Raw genomic sequence first — 6,215 nt, 5'->3', positions numbered from 1 at the left:
ATTGAGTTACACTGCCGCTTACGTGCAGTAGGCAAAATAATTAAATCAAATGAAAATACCATAAAAAATTCCAAACTTTGTATTTTGCTTTTTGCTTCAAAGGCTGTTTACAGCAAAGTCAGCAATAATTGAAAAAATTCCAAAAACGCAAAATCAAACGAAATTTATATCGGAACAACAATATCGGAATTTTCAATGTTAAAATTATCCATTTAATGCCAAAAACTCTCTGATAAACTCCTTGAGCTTCCGGTCCTCGGATTTCACTGAGTGAGTTTGCAGCGCTTCCCCAGTTCTCTGGCTGAATTTTAAATTATTTTTCATTCAAATTCACGAGCCTATTATTTGTTACGTTTTTTGTCTCTGTGGCCTCTCCTTATAAACCGATTTCTTATTATGTTGATTAGTTATTTGTAAACTTTGATTTGCAAAATTACCATTCCGCATTCATAATATTGTTGCCCCACGAAAACTTATGGCGTTTATTATGTGACCGGCTTTTTTCATGACTTGTTCATTAGGTTAACATTTTGGTGCTCTCTCACTTTGGGCAGGTGCTCCCCTCCCTACTTTTTTCGCTCTGGCGAGAGCACTGAACTATAGGTCTACTGTATTGTTCTTGCATCTTTTCTCGACGGTCATACATAGCCTATTTACTTCATGCTTACTGCATGGCTAATTTTCTTTAACTTTAAACAGGAACAACTTTTAACTTGCTACGCCCCTAATCTAAGCCTATGCAATACAATCCCACTCTCCAGAGTCTTGATCTTGAAAAGTGCGGTAAAATGCACGATGCTGCAATCAGAGTTGCGCTTACATTTTAATTGTAAAAGTCACTCACGATTGCCGATTGCAGCAAAACAACAATTTGCAACTCTAAAAATTATTGTGTTGTCAAGGCCGTCGCTGCAGAGGGGCGTGCCCCCTTCCCTGACAACGACCTGTGCACACACACTTCAGGCACTGAAGAAGAACTGGTTTCAATTTTAGTTTCATTAACTAGGTGGCTAGTAAAAATATTACTTTTCATGGTTTTTCCACTTGTGTGTTGATCTGAAATAAAATTTATCGGCGATTATCGGCGATAATCAAATATTGCCTTTGGCGACAACGATAAACGATAACTGAAAAAATAATTGAGTGATAACGATAAGCGATAAAAATTTATCGCCGATAATTATCGCCTGTAAATTATCGCCGATAATGCCCATCACTGACCACATTTGGATTTATTTTTTATTCGAACGATAGTTCATGAAAAGAGTCAGACAAAAACCCGCAGCTTCGAGCTATGAGCTTAAAAATTCAACAGATATCCATTTTTAAATGGTCCTTCGGCCATTGTTTTTTTGTTTTTTTCTGGACTCTGTAACTTTCAAGCTTTGTCAAAACCTATGTAGCCTACCTATTTAAACCATCTCTTAGCTTTTATTGGACGTATATTTTGAGTCTGGCGAAATAACTTAGTCTGCCTGCAATAAAAAGGTTGAATTGTTTATCACTACTTTTCTCTAACATAAAACCCTTTTTAAAGAAAGCAAGTAAAAATATATTTTCTAAAATTATTAACGACAAACAATCTTACCAAAAGTATACTGAAGAAGTAGGTAAAAAGCAAAAAATATTTCAAGAAACATTGCTGAACCAACAAAGTATTCTGAAATATTTGGTAACAGAAAGAACACTTCGCAAGACAAGGGTTTAAATCGAAAACAATCATGAAATACGTTGCTTCGATCCTTTACAAACAAGCCGAAACGGAAATGTATATTTTTTCGTATCTTTTTAGTGGTTTCACAGACAACGTTGGTGTAAGTTACTTTGATGAACACTTAACTACTGTCTGTGTAAATCATAGACTGATCGAGATCTATCAAGTCGCATAATCGAAGATCAATATCTCGATAAAACGTTGCGTATAACCGTTGCCTGAAGATGTAACTTCAAGTTACTTAAACTTAAATCCTTAAATTTGTAGCAAATCTGAAATTTTGCATCAAACTTGTGTAACATGAGATAACCAAGTGACTTCAAAGTGCTATAACACCGGTTTGATGGGTATAAAGTTATTTCTATAAATTATAGACATTATACCTGTATAACCTATAGGAATGAAAATTGTTGTATTTTGATTGCAATTTTGTGTGGGCTTAAGCTTGTTACGACTGGTTACAGTGGTTAGCCTACCAACAGCTATTCCAGGGAAGCATTTGGCCATGCTGTTGAATTTTTACGGCCTTTCCACAAAAATTACCTTTGTAAAAACTTGAAAATGACAAAAAACTTAGACTAAAGGCAAACCCAGTATTTTTTTCAACTTTCAGAAAATATAACTCTTCCTCTTTCCAGTAAAGGAAGACCCATACTTTTTGGCACATGCCTACAACCATATCAGAGTAGCCTAGTGTTATGGACACTGCTGAAAGAGTGCAGAGTGATGACGGTTAGCAAAGAAACCTCATAAACCCAGAAACCAGAATCGTAGTAACTGCCCTCCGAACCCTCCGATCGGAGGGGGCCCCGCAACGAATAAGGGCCCCTCCGCCGAAGTTTTTGGAAGACTATCGAAATACAGGATAGCCTATAGGCTAACCACGTGGTCACAAACGCACGCAAAATAGCAGAGCTTATTGGTATTGAGCAGGTGTTTTCAAAAAACACGGTGCGACGTTGGAAGAAAATGTTTGGTTACGAATGTGCTGATAATTCGAGGCGTCTTTCTGCTGAAAAAAAATTCAAATCCATTTTTTTCTTGTTCTCACTGATCAGGCCATGTCTTCCGTTGCTTTGCGCTTTGACCAACTCCTGGAGTGGTAGGCTACAAGTCGTTTGAATTTCTGTACAACGCTAGCAGCCTGAAGAAGTGTCTCAGAAAAAATGGTGGGGTTGGTTGGTTTTGAATCTTTATCCTCGGATTGGCAGAGTGACATTAGCCTTGATTGGTCATTCCTGGTAGTTTCGCATACTTGTAGAGGCTCTTGACGCAGGGCCGGTTACCGAGATTGGCAGAGTGAAGTTTTCCGATTGTTGAAGTGTTGTTGCCAGGAAATTATTCCATCACTAGGTGCCGCCGAATGGAGAGCAGTCCTGAAATGCGTTGCTTAAGCGCACACCCCGAGAGTCGAACTTACGCCGCGTGGTCTTGAGCGGGGATGTAACCACTGAGCTAATGGGGCGGACAATGGAACTGGACAATCATTGCAAAAAATTAAAAGAAAATGGGAGACATTCATGCCAACGAACTAATAATGGAATTGAATCCTTTTATTTATGTCATCGAGAAAGAGAGAGGACTTGTCACAGCAAGCACTTTTTAACGTAAAAGAACAGCCTTCAGGAGATATATCTGAATCTTTGCATTGCGTCAGAATTCTTCTGACCGACCACACCAGTTAGGTACTGTCATCAGTGCTGAAAGGACCATCAGCAGAATGAAACTGATCAAGAATATTTTGCGCTTAACCGTGGTAGATGACAGGCCTTCTGCTCTTGCAACTACCATCGAAAACAAGATTGCCAAATCTCTGGACTATGACTCATTACAATTTGCGCAGAACAAGGCTCGAAAGAAGCGCTTTGCGTAATTATGGAATAGCCTATATGTAAACAATGTCACTATACACAGTGGTGGGCGCAGCTAATGTAAAAATTAGCTTTCAACAAAGAAATCAGCAGATTTCCAATAAATTTACTTTCGCTAACGAGTCCGCTAAAATTTCTAAATATTAGCGAAAATGCTAATCCGCTTACCAAAGCGTTAGCTTTGCTAATTAGCGGAACTGTGCCCTCTACTGTGTAGGATACATAATATGAACCCTGCATGTTGTGTAAAATTAATACCACATTCCAGTTTCTGCGTTGGAAGGGGCCCCGGACTTATTTTCGGAGGGGGCCACGTTCTTTCTTGCTACGGCCCTGCCAGAAACTCACACTTAACAACACAGAAACTCAACAGACAGCATTCAGGACAGCAGCCTCAAGTCAAACAAAAGAGTCGTATAAAACAATCACTCACTGACTTCAACACCATTCGTCATAGCACATGACTAGGAAACTATATTCCAAAAACCAAAACTAATGCAATTCGCTATTACCACAGCGAACTCGCAGCATCAGCCTAAAACAGATCATGATTATTTACATTGTGAAGCAAGCAACGACCATGCTGCTAAAAGCGAAACTCAATCAATTGTAAAACCTCTTAACGTTTGTTATCTATAAAATATTCCATCCATTAAGTGACACTCAATGGAGAGTTGCCTACAATGTAGACACTTTAACGTGAAAAAATTCCGCCAGAGCCCAGTTAAACGTCAAAGCAGTCGGCCAAGTAGCAGCAACATTTTCCGTGATGTAAAAAAGCGTAAAAAGCAGATAATACGAACTAAACTAATCGATCGTTTTGCCGTCGTCAGCTTGGAGTGGAGGGCTAGGGTAGTAGTAATGATTTCGAGGACGTGCATCGATTCCCATCCCTGCCACTATACTTTTTTTGTAACTACCAAACAAAGATTAAAGCAAAAATCAACTCTGGCTAAGTGCTAGAAGAGTCACAATTGGACGGTAGCCTCTTGTAACATGTTCTGCCTACATGCGTTGATGATGTGGTCTGAGGTCTGTTCCTCGGCACCACATTTACAGGAAGAGAAAGAGGCCATTCCCCATTGGTGCACTCCACAAGGAATAACTTAATGCAAATTTAATCAGTCCTAATGTTTTTAATGTAGTCGAATTAGTTTATATGCTTGCCTGGACAACAAAATTCTTCATTTTTACATTGATTCAATGTCTGCAGACGTTAACATGACGGATTTTGCAGTCTTCTTAGTCCAAGTATTTGTAACTAAAAGTGATAGATTAAATAAAAATGTAACAAGGACGAGCTTGCAATCTGGGGTTAGGCCTAACCATGTTCAATAAGTGTATACCAGGGCTACTCAACTAATGTTAGCAAAGGTCCATTTTGACAAGTTGAATATTTTTGCGGTCCGGTGAATATTTCATATGCAACCACGAAAATTAAACCAGTAGCCTACGAGCACCGAAACACTTTTCAGGTAGTATGTAACACGAGTACACGACTTGGATTTTTGTCTGACACAAGAAATAAAAAAGGAAAAAATGTATTGTGCTTTTTTGTAGTGTAGCTGTGTGGATCGCACATCAGAGAAGACGGCAAAGCGTTGGGGGGTCTCGGGGCGAAGCCCCCAGCTCCTTGGATAATCACAAAAAGTTGCTTTTCCCTAATGGGAATCTGTTTAAAACGGCCCTAAAATGTGGCAATAAGGTTATTCTTCCAGAAGCCCGAGGTCCACCTTCAACACCCCAAAGGTCCGGATTCGGACAGCGGTCCGCCAGTTGAGTAGCCCTGGTGTAGATCAACAACATGTGACAGTGATTTTCCAACCTATAGCTCAGAGGAATGCAATAACATCCGATTCTACAAAGAAACAGCAAGACTAAACAGCGGTTGGTTTTAGCGACATCTAGAGGATGGAATAGTTTAGGGCAACAAAGCTTGGGCAAAACTTGAATTTGTCAAACAAGCTCTTTCTTTGTTGTTTGAAGGCTCTGTACTGTAAGTAAGCACGATTGTAAGGATTAAGCTTCTATCAGTCCGAAAAGGTTTCTGCAATCAATTGATCGCAACTTCGTGGTGGAGCTTATTTTTAAAGAGTGCTGAAAGTAGAGGTTAACATTCCATACGCGAAAGATTACCGAATCCAAAGTTTAAATCTTTGGGTGTAAGTTTTCTTTTTTTTGTTGAACTTTTTCGCTGGGGTAATCAAACAGCCACGTTGGCCTATGAGACTTTTAAAGGTGGACTACTACAAACATTTTTAACAAAATTATACAAATTTCAACTGCCCAAATACTGTCCCCGATAGGTCAGTTAATTAGCGGGTGACTTCGTCACCGAAGAAGCTTCAAGATCAAGCGGCGCTGGTTCGACTCTCGGGGTGTGCGCTTGAGCAACGCACGTTAAGAACTATTGTCCATTCAGTGGCAGCTAATGAATAGAATAATTTCTCGGCAACAACACTTAAATAATCGGAAACTTCACTCTGTCAATCTCGGTGACCGGGCCTGCGTCAGTGATTCAAAGCCTCTACAAGTATGCGAAACTGCCAGGATTCAGCTCTCAAAGAAGCTTTCCCAGTCCGAGGATAAAAACTCAATCATTCAAAACATTTGTTTCGACAAAAGCGGAG

The sequence above is a fragment of the Aplidium turbinatum genome, chromosome 4, assembly GCF_918807975.1.
Source record: "Aplidium turbinatum chromosome 4, kaAplTurb1.1, whole genome shotgun sequence".
NCBI classification, from domain to species: Eukaryota; Metazoa; Chordata; class Ascidiacea; order Aplousobranchia; family Polyclinidae; genus Aplidium; species Aplidium turbinatum.
The sequence above is the reverse complement of the archived record's forward strand: the minus strand, read 5'-3'. Positions refer to the sequence as shown.